This window comes from Oryctolagus cuniculus, chromosome 19 (assembly GCF_964237555.1).
Source record: "Oryctolagus cuniculus chromosome 19, mOryCun1.1, whole genome shotgun sequence".
Lineage (NCBI taxonomy): Eukaryota > Metazoa > Chordata > Mammalia > Lagomorpha > Leporidae > Oryctolagus > Oryctolagus cuniculus.
This window is the reverse complement of record NC_091450.1, coordinates 31469227-31489940: the sequence shown is the minus strand read 5'-3', so window position 1 is coordinate 31489940 and position 20714 is coordinate 31469227. Positions and strand designations below refer to the sequence as shown.

The 20714-nt window shown below is 45.8% G+C and overlaps 1 protein-coding gene and 1 non-coding gene across 4 annotated transcripts in view; one reads left to right on the top strand and one right to left on the bottom strand.

Moving 5' to 3' along the window:
• Nucleotides 1-20714, bottom strand: part of ADCY9 (adenylate cyclase 9) — a 197015-nt gene that overhangs the window by 98520 nt on the left and 77781 nt on the right. The gene's annotated exons all lie outside the window — the stretch shown is intronic.
• Nucleotides 17676-17795, top strand: LOC127488203 (small nucleolar RNA SNORA64/SNORA10 family). The gene has a single exon (XR_007915751.1). It is a non-coding gene; the product is annotated as a small nucleolar RNA SNORA64/SNORA10 family (small nucleolar RNA).

The following is a 20714-nucleotide window of genomic DNA, read 5'->3' as shown; positions in this document are numbered from 1 at the left end:
AGGGGCAGCGATCAGCACTTCCCTTTTCTCACCCAACAAATTTGCCTCTCCTTCAAATCCCCACCCTCCTCAGAACTGGCCTAGTCAGCCCTATTCTATTCTGATACATTCCCGACCTTTACCTGCACACCATTAATTTGAAAACATTTTGACTTTATTTTTACACATTTCTGCATCTATTTGTATTCCTTATGACAGACAACTTTCTCTCTTATGGTGAGGTTTTGATTTTTTTTAAAGGTTTATTTATTTGAAAGGCAGAGTTAGAGAGAGACAAAGAGAGAGAGACAGAGAGAGGTCTTCCATCCACTGGTTCACTCCCCAAATGGCTGCAATGGCCAGAGTTTGGCCAATCCGAAGCCAGGAGCTTCATCCAGGTCTCCCACATGGGTATAGCAGCCCAAACACTTGGGCCATCTCCTGCTGCTTTCCCAGGCATGTTAGCAGGGAGCTGGATTGGAAGTGGAGCAGCTGGGACTTGCATGGGCACCCACATGAGATGCTGGCACTGCAGTCAGTGGCTTAACCCACTGGCCCTGAGGTTTCAATTTTTATATGGATTTGCTTGCTTTGTGACATCCCCTCTTCTTTTTTTTCTTTAAATTTTTTTAAAAATTCATTGTCATCTGCTTGACAGGCAGAATGACAGAGAGCAATTGGGGATCTTTAATATGCTGGTTTGCTCTCCGAATGACCACCACAGCTAAGGCTGGGTCAGGCCAAAGTCTGAAGCCAGGACCTCCATCTGCATCTCCCAGGTGAACGCAGGATCCCAAGCACCTGAACTTTCATCTTCTGCCTGCCAGGATGTGTTAGCAGAAAGCTAGATTGGAAGCAGAGCAGCAAGGACAAATCAGCACTGCAATATGGGATGCCAGGATCCCAAGCAGTGGCTTAACCTGCTGTACCTCAATGTCTCCCCCATCCCCTCTTCTTTTTTAAGATGTACTCCTTTCAAAGGCTGAATTAGAGAGAGAGAAAAGAATCGATCTTCCATCTGTCGGTTCACTCCCTAAATGGCCCCAATGATCTAGGCTGGGCCAGACCAACACCAGGATCCAAACTCCATCTGGATCTCCCATGTGGGTGGCAAGGACCCAAGTACTTGAAGCATCCTTCACTGCTTTCCCGGGCACATTAGCAGGGAGCTAGGCCAGAACTCAAACCAGCTCTCACATGAGATGCTGCCACCACAGGCAGTGGCTTAACCCAGTGTGACACAACGCTGGGCCCCTTTTTCTCTTCTTTAAGCTAAGAGTTTGGTGGTGTTTAGTCTGCACAGTTCAGGGAGGGCGCGCAACCCAGAGGGCGCGAATACTCAGTCACTGCAGAGACGTGCTGCCCCTCTGCGTGCACGCTACACTCCTTAAGCAATCTTGTTACTATTAATTGGGCCACCCGGACACCTTGATATCACAGAGGGCATGCTCTGGGCAGTAGACAGGAATATGTGAGCCGCTGGAAAAGTACACGCTATTCCCCACAGTAATGTAATATGCTGGCATCTGGTTTATAGATCAGTCCCATGGCTAGCATGAAACAGCTCTCCTCAACTTGTACAACTCTGAACATCAATGGAAAGGAAAGATTCTGCATCTCCAGAATTGTGAACCTGACCCCCAAAGCTCTGCAATTCCTCCAAGGACCCATGTCCCCCGAAAAGGCTACCAGAGCACCACCTTCCCCATCCCCTCCCCTCCATGGTCCACAAAATCCCTACTTCCCATCTACGGTCGCCTTATACTTCAATATATTCTTATGAGCTGTTAATATTAGTCTGGCAGTTATTTTTTATAACAACTTTATTGAGATATAATTCATATGCCATGAACTTCACCCAAAGTATCCAACTTGGTGATTTTTAGTATATTCACAGAGTTATGCAATCATCACCATAACCAATTTCAGAACATTTTTATCACCCCAGAAGGAAAACCTGTACCCATTAGCACTCACTTCCCATTTCCCCTCAATTCCCCCAAACCCTAGCACTCACTAATCTACTTTTTGTCTTTATAGATTTACATATTCTGGACATTTCACAGAAATGGAATCAGACAGTATACAGCCTTTTGCGTCTGGCTTCTTTCACTTAATAACGTCTCCAGGTTTGTCCACCCTGTAGCACGCATCAGTGCTCTGCTCCTCGTTGTGCCCCAATGCTATCCTACTACACTGTCAGTGCTGGACGGTCTCCCATAGCACTGTTTACCAGCTCCTCGGTGGAGGGGACACCTGGGCTGTTTCCAGGGAGCAAGGATGCTGTGGACACTTGTGCAGGTCTCAGGGTGGAAGTGTGTTTCCTGTGCTCCTTAAGCACCCACCCGGGAGAGGAACTGCTGAGTCACATGGTGACCCCGCTTAGCCTTTGCAGGAACTGCACCACTTCACGTCCCCACCAACAGTACTAGGGTCCCTTGGGAGGTTTTAGAGACAAGGCCTGTGGCTTATTCCTCCTCATGAGCTCAGCTGCCAGTAGGAACTCTAGACCTTTGTTCAGCCTATGGGCAGGTGCAAAGGTGGTTTTAACATAGAAAGTGAAACAAAGCCAGACCCCAAGGTCGTTTTCCAGAACAGCGCTCTCCCTGATGGGATCCTTGTGTTCCTTTGACCTCCTGCGGAAGCTACACCCACTTATCCCCAGCGTCTTCACCACCCTACATTCACCCCCAATAAAACATGACTGGGGCCAGCTCCACGGTATAGCAGGGAAAGCCGCTGCCTGCAGTGCTGACATCCCATGTGGGCGCCGCACTTCCAACCCAGCTCTCTGCTATGGCCTGGGAAAGCAGTGGAGGATGGCCCAAGTCCTTGGGCCCCTGCACCTGTGTGGGAGACCTGGAAAAAGTTCCTGGCTCCTGGCTTCGGATCCATGCAGCTCCTGCTGTTGCGGCTGACTGGGGAGTGAACCAGTGGATGGAAGACCCCTCTCTCTCTCTCTCCACCTCTCCCTCTCCTTCTCCTTCTCCCTCTCTCTGCCTCTCTATAAGTCTGCCATTCAAATAAATCTTTAAAAAAAAAAAAGTAAGTGACATCTGCTGGGCTCTAAGGCCTGAGTGCTGCCTCATAGCCCCCGCTGTCATCCACAGGTGACAACAGAAACCCACTGCTCAGGAGGGCACCTTTTCAGGTGAATTGGTGTGCACGGGCAGGGAGCACTGCCACTGAGTCAGCTGAGCGTAGCCCACAGGTACCCCGCTACCTCCCAGGGAGGTCCCCACTCACCCTGACTTCTCAGCAAATCCAGGCTGCAGGGCTGGCCCGTCTCCACCAGCACCGGTCTGCCCACAGAGGAACCTTGCCTCTTCCTCTGCCCTCAGCATGAACAGATTTTTTTTTTCCCATTAGAAACTCAGTTTTCTCCTCTTCTACCCTAAACAATACTGACACTTGGTAACACTGACAAGTTTACACACGACTTCTTGTTTTAACTACACAAAAACAAAATAAAAATGAACTATGAACTGATGACCATGTTTGGGAGTAGAGCTCTTTGAGCAGCCAGTGTTTCTTTTAAAAACGTTCTATATTAAGGAAGCGTTGTGGGAACATGGCTGGCTGTGGCAAGTATCCCACGTCCCTGCGCTCTGAGGACAGCCAGTGAACCCAGGGCGTCCCCACAGGCACAACCTGCTCATGGGCTCCTCAACCCCACGGAAACCAGAGGGGAAGGCTAATTTTACCACACTGTATTTAGACAGTTTGGATTCGTTCAGACGAGAAAGTTCCTAGAGTTGTTTGGGATTTCTTCTTTTATTTATTTTTTTTTTTTGGTCAATATTTAAATAGTAACCAAAAAAAAAAAAAAGCTTGCCCTAGATACCAACTGTTTATCTAATACCTAATTCCAAAGTGGTCAAATCCAATACCAGCCTGAGAGGGACAAACAAAACTCGCATGTTTATCAACAACATCTTTAAATTGTTCCATCTATCCTACAAATTCACCCTGTTCAAGTCTGTATTGAGTCAAGATCACACAGTCACAGCAGCACCAGCTTTACCCCAATCGTGTGGGATGGTTTCTGGAGCTGGAAGATCTGACTTCCTGCAGGATCCTTATTACAAGCTCCTCACTCTATTTTGCTTTTAAGTTTGTATACTTATTTTTATTTATTGGAAAGGCAGAACAAGAGAGAGAAGGAGATCTATCTTCCATCCACTGATTGATACCCCAAATGCCCACACCAGACAGGGCCGTGCCAGGCGTGCAGAACCCCCTCTGGGTCTCTCACATGGGTGGCAGGGGTTCAACCGCTTAGGTCATCACCTATTGCCTTGCAGGACTGTGTTAGCAGGAAGTTGGACGGAAAGCAGAATAGCTGAGACTCAAGCCCATCATTCCAATATGGAAGTGGGTGTCCCAAGCAATGGCTTAACCTGCTGCACCTCAACTCCCACCGCTGTTCCTCATTTTAAAAGTGACGGAGATGTGTGAAAACGTTAAGCTTAGGAGACAGGTGTTGGGCACGGCAGTTATGATGCCACATGCTACGCTCGCATCCCACGTTGGAGTACCTGGGCTCAAGTCCCAGCCATGCTCACAATTTCAGCTTAATGCCACTTCGAACCCTGGGAGGTAGCAGATGATGGCTGAACACTCACATGGGAGACTCGGACTGATCCAGCCTCACCAGCTACTGTGAGCATCTGAAGAGTAAACTGGTAGATGTGAGATCTTTCTGTCTTTCCCTCCATCTACCTTTCAAATAAATCAATCATAGTTTTCAAAAAACTTAAAACACAGAATTACCATATGACCCGGCAATTCCACTCCTAGGTAGAACTAGACACTCAGCTTGTGACGCCCATTGCAGCACTATTAACCGCCAGCCCCAAGAATAGACTTTTAAAAGACAGCTAATTTTACATTCTATGAATTTTGATTTTTAAAAAAAGTCAACAGGGGCCAGCGCTGTGGCGCAGCGGGTTAAATCCCTGGCCTGAATCCCCGGCATCCCATATGGGAGCCGGTTCTAGTCCCGCCTGCTCTTCTTCCGATCCAGCTCTCTGCTGTGGCCTGGGATAGCAGTAGAAGATGACCCAAGTCCTTGGGCCCCTGCACCCATGTGGGAAACCCGGAAGAAGCTCCTGGCTCCTGATCGGCGTAACTCTGACCATTGCAGCCATCTGGGGAGTGAACTAGCAGATGGAAGATCTCTCTGTCTCTGCCTCTCTCTGTTACTCTGTTTTTCAGATAAATAAAATAAATCTAAAAAAAAAAAAAAAAGTCAACAGTATCAGGAAACTGTAGGATAGTAGTGAGGGGAGGAGAGGGAGCGGGTAGGCAGAATATGAGGCCTGAAAAGGTTCCTAGAGAGAGCACAGGGAGCCGGTGTCAGTGGGCGGGTATCATAACGCCTGTGAAAGCAATCAGCAACGGCAGGCCTGCACCTCAGAGCAGCAGCAAGTTAGGTCAGGAGAAACCCCTGCCCGAGGGTTTTTCCTGACAACATTACGTAGACTTCTTCGAGAAATGTCAGCCTCCAGAGTTAGGCCCCAAACAGGTAGGCACATGATCTTCTGTGGGAAAGACGGGACTAGGCACTTGACATGAAAATGCACTTCATCTGTCGAGAGGAGGTACGATTTAAGTATTATATCCATAACTTGGTCTTTTGTTTGTTTGTTTAACAGGCAGAGTGGACAGTGAGAAAGAGAGAGAAAGGTCTTCCTTTTTCCATTGGTTCACCCCCACCCCCAAAGGGCGCTGCGGCCAGCTCATCGTGCTGATCCGAAGCCAGGAGCCAGGTGCTTCTCCTGGTCTCCCATGCAGGTGCAGGGCCCAAGCACCTAGGCCATCTTCCACTGCCTTCCTGGGCCACAGCAGAGAGCTGGACTGGAAGCGGAGCAACCAGGATAGAATCTGGCGCCCCAACCGGGACTAGAACCCAGAGTGCCAGCACCACAGGCAGCGGATTAGCCTATTGAGCCATGGTGCCAGCCCATAACATGGTCTTAATATTAATGAACATCTATTCAGAAAGATGAATGTGCCTTCGCCTGCCAAACATAAAATCAGTAACATCAGGGTCTGTGTCTTCAGCCTGTTTCATTTTTCCATGTAGCCCACATGGCTATGGCCATGGGACACTGTGTCAAGCTTCTTGTGTGTGTATGTGTGTGTCCCTGATCATAGGGTATGTTTCCAGTTTCTTGAGGCAGGGGCTTTTGTCACCATGAGTCCCAGGACCAAGACCAGGAGCTAGGATGTGCTTTGTAGAGACCGAAGACTGAATCCAGCAGCCCTTGCTGATCCACAGCCCTAACACTCACCCCTGTGCTTCAGGGTGACTGACACACTGAGAGCAGGGCCCCTGGCTGCTCATGGGGTTAACATTGAATCCATGGTTTCAATCTTGATGAGAACATATTTGGGGGCAGAGCAGCCGGGCAAAAACCCACATCCACAGAACACCTGTCTCCACGCCTTTGTGTGCATCAACTTATGTAACCCTAACCCAACCCTTCAGTGGATGCCTAGATTGCCGTTTGTTAGGTAAACTATATGCCATTTTAAATGACTCCGCATTTACTATTTTGAAAATGAAGGCACGGACAGCCCAAACGAGGCACACTGGCTGCTGACACAGCCCTTCAGCAGGAACAAAGCTTCTAACACAAACAAAAACTCAAGCACTGCTGAGCATCAGGTTATCAAACTCCTGACAGGAAAAACCACACACCCACCTTTCATTTCAACCAAAGAGTGGGAGCCAGCATTGTGGCACAACAGGTTAAGCCCTGGCTTGCAGTGCCTGCATCCCATATGGGCTCTGGTTCATGTTACAGCTGTTCGCCTTCCAAATCCAGCTCCCTGCTATATGCCTGGGAGTTCAGTGGAAGATCACCCAAGTCCTTGGGCCTGTGCACCAACGTGGGTGATCCAGACGAAGCTCTTGGCTCCTGGTTTCAGCCTGGCCCAGCCTTAGCCATTGCAGCCATTTGGGAAGTGAACCAGAGGATAGAAGATCTCTCTTTTTCTCTGTCTCTCCCTCTTTCTCTGTAACTCTACCTTTCAAATAAATAAATCTTTTATATATATAATATGTATATTATATATTATATAAAATCTTATATATAAAAGATTTATATATATAAATCTTATATATATATGTGTGTGTGTGTGTATATATATATATATATATATATATATATATAAACAAAGAGTAAGAAATACAGCCACTCCTTCCTCTGCCTTGTATTGGAAAACAAACAAAATTTCTTTTTCATTTGTTTGTTTTTATTTGAAAGACAGAATTACAGAGAGAGAGGGAGAGCCAGAGAGGGAGATCTTCAATCTGCTGGTTCATTCCCCAAATATCCTCCTGGACTGGGCCAGGCCAAAGACAGGAGCCAGGAATTTCTTCTTGGTCTCCCACCTGGGTGCAGGGACCTCAACACTTGGTCCATCTTCCAATGCCTTTTCAGGTACATTAGGGAACTAGATCAGAAGTGGAGCAACTAGGACTCGAACTGGCACCCATGTGAGATCCCGGCATTGCAGACAGTTGCTTTACCAGCTACACCACAGCACCAGCCCCAACAAAATTTCTACACAGTTACTCTCAATAGATGATTTTTCAGAAAAAAGTGCCAAGTAATTTCCCAAGTTTTGTTAAATTTTAATTTAAAAAATCAAGACTTCCCTAATTCACATTTTAGCTTTATAACTAGTTAAATAATTATTATTCTAATTAGTTATCAATTATACTATCTAATCTATAATTCCATTTTCTATCTTTACATACACAAAAGAAATCTACTTTTGGTCTTGCAGAAAAGACTTTTTTTTTTTTTTTTTTTTTTTTTTGACAGGCAGAGTGGACAGTGAGAGAGACAGAGAGAAAGGTCTTCCTTTGCCGTTGGTTCACCCTCCAATGGCCGCCGCGGCCGGCGCGCTGCGGCCGGCGCACCGCGCTGATCCGATGGCAGGAGCCAGGAGCCAAGTGCTTTTCCTGGTCTCCCATGGGGTGCAGGGCCCAAGCACTTGGGCCATCCTCCACTGCACTCCCTGGCCACAGCAGAAAGCTGGCCTGAAAGAGGGGCAACCGGGACAGAATCCGGCGCCCCGACCGGGAGTAGAACCCCGTGTGCCGGCACTACTAGGCGGAGGATTAGCCTAGTGAGCCGCGGCGCCGGCCAGAAAAGACTATTTTCTAAAAGACAGATTTGATTCAAATTTCTCTTGCTCCTCATCCCTTTTAAAAATACACTAAAAGGGCCAGCGCCGCGGCTCACTAGGCTAATCCTCCGCCTAGCGGCGCCGGCACACCAGGTTCTAGTCCCGGTCGGGGCGCCGGATTTTGTCCCGGTTGCCCCTCTTCCAGGCCAGCTCTCTGCTGTGGCCCAGGAGTGCAGTGGAGGATGGCCCAAGTGCTTGGGCCCTGCACCCCATGGGAGACCAGGAAAAGCACCTGGCTCCTGGCTCCTGCCATCGGATCAGCGCGGTGCGCCGGCCACGGCAGCCATTGAAGGGTGAACCAACGGCAAAGGAAGACCTTTCTCTCTGTCTCTCTCTCTCACTGTCCACTCTGCCTGTCAAAAAAAAAAAAAAAATACACTAAAAGGAGCTCACGCTGTGGCATAGTTGGGTAAAACGCTGCCTGTGGTGCCGGCATTCCATACGGGAACTGGTTCAAGTCCAGGCTGCTATACTTCCAATATAGCTCCCTGCTAATGCACCTGGGAAAGCAGCAGAGGATGGCCCAACTGCTTGGGCCCCTGCACCCTTGTGGCAGACCCAGAAGAAATTCTTAGCTCTTGACTCCTGTCTCCTGGCTTCAGATCAGCTGAGCTCTGGCTGTAGCGGCCATTTGGGGAGTGAATTAGGGGATGGAAAACCTACCTCTCTCTTTCTCTTTCTCTCTCTCGCCCCGTAACTCTGTCTTTCAAATAAAATAAACATCTTTTTTTAAAAAAAAAAATGCACTAAAAATAACTGTAACAACACCTGATTCATCATAAACTCAAGTACCCAGCAAACTCACTTATTCAGAGTACAGCTGGCAACCAAAAAAATTGAACAAAGACCAAATTCTTAGTCCTTTTAATCAAACTATACCTGCAGGGTTAGCAAGCTTCATTATTTGTTTTTGTTTTTGGTGAAACAAAGTGAGAACTAGAAATAAATCTATTACAGGAAAGCATAATAACAGCTACATAAACTGACAGCAAAAGAGCAAGCAGAAAAAGTTATTTTTAAAAACATAAGAACTAGAAAAACAGAACAATCTGGGCTTATTTAAAGGAAAGCAGAAATTTCTATTTTTATAGGGAAATTGCTATATTAGTAAAAGCCAAATAGCAAGTAGTAAAATAACTGAGTCATCAAGAAAATCACATTTTGTTTGGCATATTTCATTTTCACGAAGGAGGAAAATGTTTTATACATTTCAAACATGTAAAACCAAATGTTGAAGCTGGATAAAACAGGAAAATGTCTGACTGACTAAAAGGGAAAATTCTCAGCTCTTCAGAGACTCAACCATCCAGAAAGACTTCCTATTATTGATACTTGTATCTAACAACATATCAAATGAGGCTAGTTCCATATTCAACCATATGCTGCCCCTAAAGCTCTCTATTAAGGAGCCAGCTGGGAGAAAGGGAAAGGACCAGAGAACTTAATATTTAATCAACCTGGAAACAAGGCTGGCTGTTTTAAAAAACAAAACAAAACAAAAATAAATAAATAAATCACCTGACATCTTTACATCAAATTGTAATTCATCTCATTTAATCATACCTTTCAGGAAAACTTCTAAACACTAGTGAAAATGAAACGGTGAGATAATAGTCAAGGTACGTTATTATATAATAAAAGATGTGTTCAATCATTTCAGCTTATTTTCAATCAGCCTGACTGTTCATTTCAAAAAAGGATACTTTTCCTATCAAGTGATGAATGTAAAAATGAAATACATTCTATCCATGCTATGTAGTAACTTCTGCCATGAAAAGCAATGCAGTATGGACAACCTGGATGAACCTAAGGCTCAGTGCCAGAAGCCAGGCACAAAAGGACACATTTGTGGTTTCAATTACATGGAATGCCCAGAACAGGTAAAGGTTAGTGGCTGCCAGAGGCTGGAGAGTTTTGGGAAAAGGGGATGTGACTGCTAAAGGGGACAGGGTTCCTTCTTGGAGTGATGATAATATTCTAAAACTGACCAGGACCTGAAAGGGGTGCGGTATTGGCCCTCATCAGACGACCTGGGCTCAACCTCCAGCTCTGGCTCCTGATTCCAGCCTCTTGCTAATGCAGACCCTGCAAGACAGTGGTGATGGCTCCAGTCACAGGGCCCCTGCCACCTATGTGGGAGACCTGACTTCAGCTCCCAGGCCACTCTAGGCATTCATGGTATGAATCAACAGATGGGAACTCGCTCGCTCTCCCTTTCTCTCTCTGTGCCTCTTAAATAAATGAATAAAATTGACTGTGACAATGGTTGTACAGTTCTATTAATTTACTAAGAGTCATTCAATTGTATACTTTGAGTGAATTGCATGGCAATGTGAATTCTACATCAAAAAAAAAAAAGGGGGGGAGTGTTATAAAAAAATCAAATAGCTTAAAATTACCATCTAGGCTAACAACTTTGTCAATATTCCTTGTTCCTTGCTCCACACACCATAAGCAAGGGTGTTTGAAAGAAACAGAAACCTTAGTGCAAGCTGGACCACATCCAGGGGAGTATATGGAATTGGAAATTTAATAGCTACTAAATAAAGTAACATCATGACTAGCACTGTGAAAGCAAACATTTCCACATGAACTCCAAATGGCACCGGGACAAAGCTGACATCTTAGAGCCATCGGCTCTCCAAGTGTTCCCAATCACAATTTCTTTTGGGAGCTAGAAAGAGCAGGGAGTTTATTAAACTCTAGCTGAGAAAGTCACTGTGAAATGTGCGTTAGAGGCAAGAAAAGTCCTTTGAAATTTCTTGTTTGCACCGTAGTTTTGCAAGTTTTTAACTTTCTGCAATTACTTGACACTGAATCCGTCACTGCGGTCCTCAGAAAACATGACTCCAGCAGGCTCTGAACGGCAGTTTCTCTCCGGGAAGCTACAGTTCCACAACCTGGGTCTTTGCTAAGGTGAAATTTCCTCCAGGTTCCACAACACAGGTACCCAGTGACAACACTGTTTCAGAACCAAGTAGAATTTTTCCCCTTTTTACTTCATTTCACCAGCTATGCAAATCACAGCAAATGTTCCATTACTTTCCATGGATTTCTTTGCTGTTAAGAAAGCATAAGAAGGCCAGCCCCGCGGCTCACTTGGCTAATCCTCCGCCTACGGCGTCAGCACCCCAGGTTCTAGTCCCAGTTGGGGCGCCGGGTTCTGTCCCGGTTGCTCCTCTTCCAGTCCTGCTCTCTTCTGTGGCCTGGGAGTGCAGTGGAGGATGGCCCAAGTGCTTGGGCCCTGCACCGGCATGGGAGACCAGGAGGAAGCACCTGGCTCCTGGTTTCAGATCGGCGCAGCGCACCGGCCGTAGCAGCCATTTAGGGGGTGAACCAATGGAAGGAAGACCTTTCTCTCTGTCTCTCTCTCTCTCACTCTAACTCTGCCTAACTCTCTGTCTAACTCTGCCTGTCAAAAAAAAAAAAAAAAAAAAGGCATAAGAAATCTACTGAGGAAAAAAAAATACCACATTGAAACGGCTGTAAAGAAAGGGCAAAATGTGGACCAACCAGCAGATAAAACACAGGAGATGTTTCATCCAGCACTGCAGACCACGTCTGCTACTTTTCACGTGTGTTCTTCATTGTTTGATCAAAAAGGGAGAGAACACACAGAGAGAAACTCAAGAGGCCCCGCAAAGAGATTGTTTGAGCAAAGAAAACAGACATGACGTGGAATAAAATGCTCTCAACCAGTGATCTTAATAAAGAAAAACATACACCTGAGTGGGAGAAGGAACACCATTAAGAGGCTTTCATAAATCCTTTATAATAGCCAGGAGTTTCCTTCTGACATTGGCAACATCTCACTTCTAACCATGAGGTCTGCATTAGACACTTTCTTTGCAGGTGCATTTGTTTGGGGACCACAGAGGATTAGCAGGCTCCTTGCACACCAAACATGCGGTGAGCAGATCCAGAGATCCAGTATCAGAAGCAAGCAAGTGCTTTCCTAGCAGAATAATCTAGAAGAACATTATCAGTCCAGAATCAGTGGAAAACCTACCAACAAAATGAAATTCACTTTAAGGGCAACCAACCTTCCAATCTCTCTCCAAAATAATGTTTGAATGGTAGTTGAAGCATATTTTTGAAGATATATTAAGAGTCATTTATTTATTTGAAAGGCAGAATGACAGAGAGAGAGAGAGAGAGAGAGAGAGAGATTTCATCTGTTGGTTCACCCCCCAGATAGCTGCAACAGCCAGGTCTGAGCTGGGCCAGCCCAAAACCAGGAACCAGAAATTCTATGTGGGTCTCCCACATGGGTGGCAGTGAACCAAGTACTTCAGCTGCCTCCCACTGCTTCTCAGACGCATCAGCAGAAGCTGGATGGAGAGCAGAGAAGCCAGGACTCAAATCCGCACTCTGATATGGAAAGCAGCGGCTTAATCAGCTGCACACAACTTATGTGCCCCAAAGCTTTGTGGTTTTTTTTTTTTTTTTTTTTTTTTACTCACTTCACATTTTCTCCAACTAATTTCAAAGGTGTCTCTCAAGCTTTCAAAATCAAATGGGATTCTTCTAATGGTACCCTGCAAATGTGATCCTGAGAATCCGGGTCTAAGTTACAGCTCTAGAATGCAGTCTCATTTGTTTGCATTTAAAGGAAGTAAAGAATTATTGGTGAATCACACACACACACACACACACACACACCCTGCAATTTAGTGGCTCTGTAAATCTGAGTTTCCCTATGCTAAATTTATCTGAGTGAGGGTTCAGAGTTTAAACGCAATGCACAAAGGAAAAACCACTTGTTTGCATTAAAAACAAGCATGATTTCCAGTCCCAGGAGAATCGCAGCTCTTCTGAGAAAAAACGGTGGGGAGCTCAACACACTTCACACACAGCTTCTGTCCACACTTCACGAGCTCAACACACTTCACACACAGCTTGTGTCCACACTTCACGTTCCGTGAACACGAGGAAACAAAGAACCCGAGATTCCTGCCCCAAAGTGCTTAACTTGTCAAAGGAGAAAACTCAAGATGGGAAGTTAATCCACAAACACGAATTCATTTTTACCAACAGGATAATTCTACAAAAGCATTTTCCTCTCAGAAACTCCCTCTCCCCGGCTCCCCTCTCAGCTTCAGCAGTTCATTCACGAGACAAAAGCTAACATCCGTCACCATGGAAGTCCTGTTTTCTCATTGGTGAAAAACTTACTTGTGAGGTTAAGGAAAGCAATGTAATCCACACCTTCAAACAGCAACACTTAACAGAGGAAAACTAACTGCATCAATATGAAAAGAAAAAGCCTTTGAGTGTCAGAGCCTTAGTGCTCTACTGTATTTTAATATCCATTGACACGAAACTAAATCACAAGCATGTGGGTTTTCTTCCTCTCTCCACATTAGATTGTTTAAAAAATGAAGTTAATATTTCCCAAACAACTCAAACATGAAAATAAATGATGCAAAAGCTGCTTCTAGTAGCACATTTTTCTTTGGAAGGAAAAAAAAAAACTGAACAGAATTTAAGAGCATTACATAAAAAATCCTGGAAATTATGCACAGACTATCCTGGAGCTTTGCCAAAAAAGGCTATGCTGGTTTTTCATGTGCATAAATGATTATCAAGTAAGAATTATCAGGAGCTACAGTATTATTAAAGAGGAATGCACTTCGTGAAATCTCCATTTTAAAAAGCTTAAAAATGATTGCCTAAACTAAGGCATTGAATTCCATGTTTTCTGAGCCCTAAACAAGCACTCGGTGTGCACTATTCTGGGTCCCTGCCCTCCCAAAAGGTCTCACTGTGGCACCCAGGAGCCCCCTGCCCGGGTGTCCAGGGCCCTGTCTCATGCCCAGAGGCTCTCTCCACCGCTGCCTTCTCTGTGTCCTTTCAGGATCCTACCTGTCACCTCTAATGACCTGCTCAATCACCCCTTTCCCCAACAAAGTAGTTGCTGCCTTTCCTCTACATTCCAGTCTGTTCTGTGCAGATATTTGGAGTGTGGTTTTGCACTTGACAGAGTATCCACATGTGCAGTGTGAGCTGTCATAACATTCACTCACTCATTCATTCCACAAACAGTCATCCCTTGCCATCCCAGGATGACCGGGTGGCTTCCTAAGAACACCAAAATGCAGAGACCCAAATGGTGTGCAAACTGTGCAGTATTTGCATGTGACCATGCATATCCTCCCATATGCTTTATAAACTCCAGGTTACTTACGGTACCTAATAATAATGTAAATAGCTGCTATACTGTATTGTTTAGGGAATAATGGCAAGAAAAGAGTCTGCACACGATCAGTGCAGATGCAATTTTTTTCTGATTATTTCCAACCCAAGTTGGTTGAATCCATGGGGGCAGAACCCATTAGATATGGAACCCACAGACATGGAGGGCCAATTGTATGACTGAGCGTCTATTTTATGTCAGGTGCCAAGCTGGATTCTCAGTGCTAGGAAAACAGCAGGGAATAAAACACGTGAAAATTCCCATTCTCCAGACCTACTGCAATGAGAAAGATCACAAACAAAATAATAAGTCCAATACACACAGCGTCAGATGGAAGGGGAATGGCTGGACTGACACTGTAGAAGCTGCTCGCAGCAGGGCTCCTAGGAGGGGAATTTCTGGGGCTGGGCCTCACGGAACCTTCCACAGCCATCCTGAGGATAGGGCTTCTCTACTGCTCCACCTGCAAACTGGCAATCGACATGCTGATTTAGGATTTATTTCCTTCTCTTGCTTTCTTTATCGCTATTTACCCACACTCATGGGCACCTGTCCCTCAAAGGCATTTGTGGGAAGATACTGTAGAAAGAGACAGTGCACTGCTCTGTGATTGTCAGTTCTAAGAATGCAAATTAGAGCTTCAGAGAACATGGTGACGTGGGCACTGTTTCTTCTGTGGCATTATTTCTTCTTATAAACATGCATATACTATTAATTTTCTTTTCAAGACAGAAGCGGATAAACTTTAGTTCAGTCTCTCTGAAGAAACACATCAGACAAACATAATGAACAAGATTTTAATACCCATAATTTCCCAACTCCTTAAAAGTATTACTAAATGGGTATGAAAGCTATCAGAGACCGCTGGGGTTGTAAGAAAAGGATTTAGGGCCAACATGAAAGGGCTCCCATGGGTCCATGATGCAAAAATTTCTGCACCAAAGACAATGATATCTGTAAGGAATGAAGTGCATCACATAAGACAAACTCCAGGAGTTTACACTGATAATTGAAAAAAAGCCACTGGTCAGCTTTGGAGGGTGTGAAGAAGCCAACTCAGTCTGAAAACTGATACATATAGAAAGAAGCAACCCCACAGAACATAAGTCTCTGCGATCAAAGCTCCTGTGACCCCAAGATTTCATCGTGACTGAGGTGACAACGGGCATGAGCGCACTTGGTGCACTGGGAAGAGCAAAAGAAAGGTGGGGTGGTTCTGGCTGTTGCTGCCCCTGGGAGAACCGTCCCCGCTTTCAGCAACAGCAGCTAATATTATAGAAGCATTTCCTCATTTAATCCCAACAACTCTGTAAGGTGGGTACTAGTGTTTTCTAACACAGTCCTTTGGGTTTCAATACCGGTTCCACTACTTAGCAGCTCTTTCTGGCTGTGTGACCACTGGCAGCTTCTTAAGCTCTTTGTGCTTCAGTAACCTCACCTATAAAATATGAGATAGTAAGAGTCCCTAGCTCCCAGCCCTGTTTCTAACACACTCGGTGAATCTACTGTGTATTTGTTTAGATGTTTATTTGATTTGCGTCTGCTTTCTGTTCTAAGCCGTGCACTCCAAGAGGGCAAGGCCACCACCCTTATCTCCAGAACCCAGTCCAAGCCTCACAATTTATAGGAACTCACTCGATACTTAGTGAATAAATGGGTTTGCGGTAGACACAGCAGAGCTGAACAGCCTCTCTAGTTCAAACCTCTGCCTATATCTTCAGAGACACAAAGTGAAAGATCTTCTCATAATTCCTCAACTATCAAGGGCCACATCATCTTAAGTACCTCAAAGCTCTGGGGACCTGAGTAGCCCGAGAACAACGCTGCCAGCACTCCCCAGGGTTTCCAGCACAGAAACTGCCAAACTTGCCAGCTACAGTTTAACCAGGGCAAGCTATCAGTGTTTTGTGTTTGGACACTTGCCCTTTTTAACTGAAGAAACTGACACAATCGCAGTCCCCAGAGTGTTCTGGGTTTCGGTAGGAAATTATACAAGATGTGGACCAAACAGAGTGTAGAAAAAAGAAAGAAACAGCCTTTAGTGCAGTACAAGATGTGACTCACACGCGTGGGAGAGCTAGCTCCTACTGCAGCCATCCAGTCACTGTGTTAGCTAGGAAGGGTTCTGCTTGACTTTTCTCATTAGATTCTCCCAAACCACTATGCCAGAGGTTCTGCCATTCCAGGGAACTGCAGAGCCCTCGGGTAGTTTGTCCAAGGTCCCACAGCTCAGAAGCTGCAGAACTGAGAAATGAATCCAAGCGTATCTACAGGTCCAGCATCTGATGCAGTGAGTTAAGCCACCACTTAAGATGCATGAGCACCTGTTCATGTCCCAGCTCCACTTCCAATCCAGCTTCTTGCTAATCCACCAGAGAAGATGGCCCAAGTACTTGGGCTCCTTATACCCACATGGAGACCCAGATGGAGTTCCAGGCTCCTGGCTTCAGCCTGGCCCAGTCCTGGCCACTGCGGCCGTTTGGGGAGTGAACCAGTGAATGGAAGATCTCTTTCTCCCTCCTTCCCTCTCCCTTTGACTCTCACCTCTCTAACTCGGCTTTCAAAGAGATATACAAATCTTTAAAAGAAAAAAAAAGTCTACTTACCTAGCCACTAAATTTATATTGCCAAAGGGTGAGCCCTTCAAAAAAAAAAAAAATCTACAAACACAAAGTTGATTGTCTTTATTGTGAACTCTGGATGCCAGCAACAAATATTTGGCAGAATCACAAAGGATTTTCAAGGATTGGGTAAGAAAAAGCAATTGTAGGAACCGCTTCTATGATAAAGGCAGAGTGCCTGTGGTAGCTCGAGTTTATGCTGTCTCACATGCACGAGAGCACATGACTGGGTGCCGCGCACAAAACTGCGTCTTCCCTCCTTCACGCCCCAGGGAAGCAGTTCTCAAAGTGGTGTCCCCAGGTCCTCTGGGATCCTGGAGACCTTTGCAGGGCCTCTTTGAGGTTAGAACTATTTTCAGGGCAGTCTTTTGGTACAACGGTTCAGCTGCTGCCTGGGACGCATGCACCCCATACTGGAGTCCTGGCTCTGCTCTCCATTCCGTCACCCAACAGAAGGGAGCTCTCTGTCTCTCTGCCTTTCAAATAAGTGAAAGCATTTTCATAATAATACTAAGACCTTATTTGCCTTTTTCAGTATTGACACTTGCAAGTGATGGGGAAAAAGCAACAGTGGAAAAACTGCCGGTGCCTTAGCACCACGCTGTCCCAGCTGTCCACACGCTCCTGACCACCACGCACTTGCAAAGGGAAAACCAGACAGTTCAGCGTGAAGATGTCCCTCGTGTGGTTTCACTGTGGCACTTTCACAGTGGGGGAGAGAAGGATCTCTTTGGGACCTCGGGTTGGTCCCAATGGTCACAGTGGCCTCTCTTTCCTCGAGGGGGGCAGCATGCCCCGGGCACTGATGCTGTGTAGGACCATAGGCCATCTCGTGTGGCATCTTCAAAGAAACTGTCAGGGACTACAGCGGTCATGTCAGCCTGGGTGTTAAGTGCTCCAAGGAGGTAGCCACTGGCATCTTAAGGGTCATCATCCTGGCCAAGCTCTCCAGTAAAGAGAGGGTACTGGGGGAAAAGATGGGCAAGCTCCACACCGTGCATTTCAAGGGGACAGGCTGCTGCGGCTCTGTGCCTGTGCATCTCATCCCCACCCGCTCAGCACAGCGTCATCTCAATCCCCGTGCCCAAGAATCCACTGCTGATGGCTGGCACTGATGACTGCCACACCTCAGCCGGCAGCTGCACTGCCACCCGGGCAACTTCACCCACGCCACCCCTGATGCCCTCTGCAAGGCCTTGCAGCTGTCTGACACCCCTCCTGGGGAAAGAGACTGTGTTCACTGAGTCTGCCCACCAGGAATTCCCTGACTCACACCAGAGCATCCGTGCGGAGGCCCCCGGCTCCAGCTGTGGAGACAACACAGGGTATTTATACAAGAAAAACAGAGCGAATCCATCCTGTTTTTAAAAAAGAAAGACTGTCCTTGACAAGTCATGGCTGTGTTAAATCTCAGCCTTGAGTGTGTATCTCATACTAGTCCATGCAATAAAAAGGTAAGCATAGCCCCAGTGCTCCTGTTGCACCCCGAAGTGCAACTGTGTCAGGAGAATCAGCCGTGGGACTGTCTGGGGTGCAGGTTGAACCAGCTGCTTTTCCCATGCATACACAAGCTGTGGTCATTCAGATTTGAGTACTGGCAGATTGTTCTGGGACAATTAATGAAATGAGTCTGCCACTTCAAGCAAAACCACTGACCGTGTTTGTTGCCGATGATAAATTCAAACTCTGAAGTGAAAATCAGAATTTTGGAAAATTTATATCAACCACTGTGAAATCAGTCTCCACCCAAAATTTAAAGATGTCCCTGATGTCAGCCTTTGGAACATCTACATAATTCAAGAAACCAGTATTTTCCAGATGGCTAAGGCATGATGTTGTAAAATCATATGTGGGTAAAAGAGTCATTCAAAAATGCAATGGAGGGGCCAGCGTCATGGCACAGCGGGTTAACGCCCTGGCCTGAAGTGCCGGCATCCCATATGGGTGCCGGTTCGAGACCAAGATGCTCCACTTCCAATCCAGCTCTCTGCTATGGCCTGGGAAAGCAGTAGAAGATGGCCCAAGTCCTTGGGCCCCTGCACCCACGTGAGAGACCCAGAAGAAGCTCCTGGCTTCAGATCAGTGCAGTTCCGGCTATTGTGGCCAATTGGAAAGTGAACCATCGGATGGAAGATCTCTGTCTCTCCTCTCTCTTTGTAACTCTGAATTTCAAATAAATAAATAAATCTTTTTTAAAAAAGATTTATTTATTTATTTGAAGGCAGTGGAGCATGGCCCAAGTGCTTGGGCCCCTGCACCTGCATGGGAGACTGGGGGGGGGGGGGGGGGGGGGCTGGCTCCTGGCTTCGGATCAGCAACCTGTGGTGGCCATTTGGGGGGTGAACCAACAGAAAAGGAAGACCTTTCTCTCTGTCTCTCCCTCTCTCACTATCTAACTCTGCATGTCAAAAAAAAAAAAAAAAAAAAAAAAAAAAAAACAGCAGCAGCAGCTGCTTGGGATATCTGCATTCCGTATCAGAGTATCTAGTGTTAGTCCGGATTCTGCTTCTGATTCCAGTTTCCTGCTATTGGGCAGTGGTGATGGCTCAAATACTCGAGTTCCTGCCACCCATGTGGGGGACCTAGACTGAGTTCTGGCCTAGCCCTGTCCATGGGGAGTGAATCAGTGGATGGACAGCTTCTCTGTCTCTCTGCTTTTCAAATAAATAAATAATTAAATTCCTTAATTCATTTCAAAATAACCTTAGACCCATTATACTCGTTGCATATAAATGTATATATAAATTTTTTGTTTTGTAAAACACAAAGGAAATTTGATGAGAAGGGCATGATTTTACATTTTTGCAAATTTCTTTAATGTCTAAAATTATAGAAAACTACATTAAAATTGTAAGATACATGTAACAAAACTCTGTCATTTTAATCATTTTAAAGTGCAACAGCTTAACTGTTTTGGTATTCAGTCTGTTCCAATATATTGAAGAATGTGTAGAAAATACGACTCCCTAGAGAAATGTAGTTGGAAAATAGAGGAGTATTTTAACAGCCTTTTTAGATTACTGTGGATGTTCTTTCTGATACTGCCCCATCATCGAACAAGCGGTAGTTTCTTTTTTTTTTTCTTTTTTTTTTCTTTTTTTTTTCTTTTTTTTTTTTTTTTTTTTTGGCCAGGCAGTTAGACAGTGAGAGAGAGAGAGAGACAGAGAGAGAGTTATAGACAGTGAGAGAGAGAGAGGTCTTCCTTTCCGTTGGTTCACTCCCCTAATGGCCACTATGTCCGGCGCTGCGAAGATCCGAAGCCAGGAGCCGGGTACTTCCTCCTGGTCTCCCATGCGAGTGCAGGGCCCAAGCACTTGGGCCATCCTCCACTGCACTCCCGGGCCACAGCAGAGAGCTGGACTGGAAGAGGAGCAACCGGGACAGAATCCAGCACCCCAGCTGGGACTAGAACCCAGGGTGCTGGCGCCGCAGGCGGAGGATTAGCCAAGTGAGCCACGGTGCCAGCAAGCAGCTTCTTAATCACTGTGACAACGCCTATCCTGAATTAAGGAAACTTTTTAACTTCTAGGTTTGTTTCAGTTGCTAATACTGTAACTATCAATATGTAACTTTCGTAAACAAAAGCTACTTAGCTTCCTCATTAATAACTTTTAGGAGTGTAAATCTGTCTAAAACCAAAAAGTTTGGGACATACAGCTTATGAGAAGTCTCTTAGACCAGTTACAGCCTTTGCTGACTACCCCAGCCCCAAG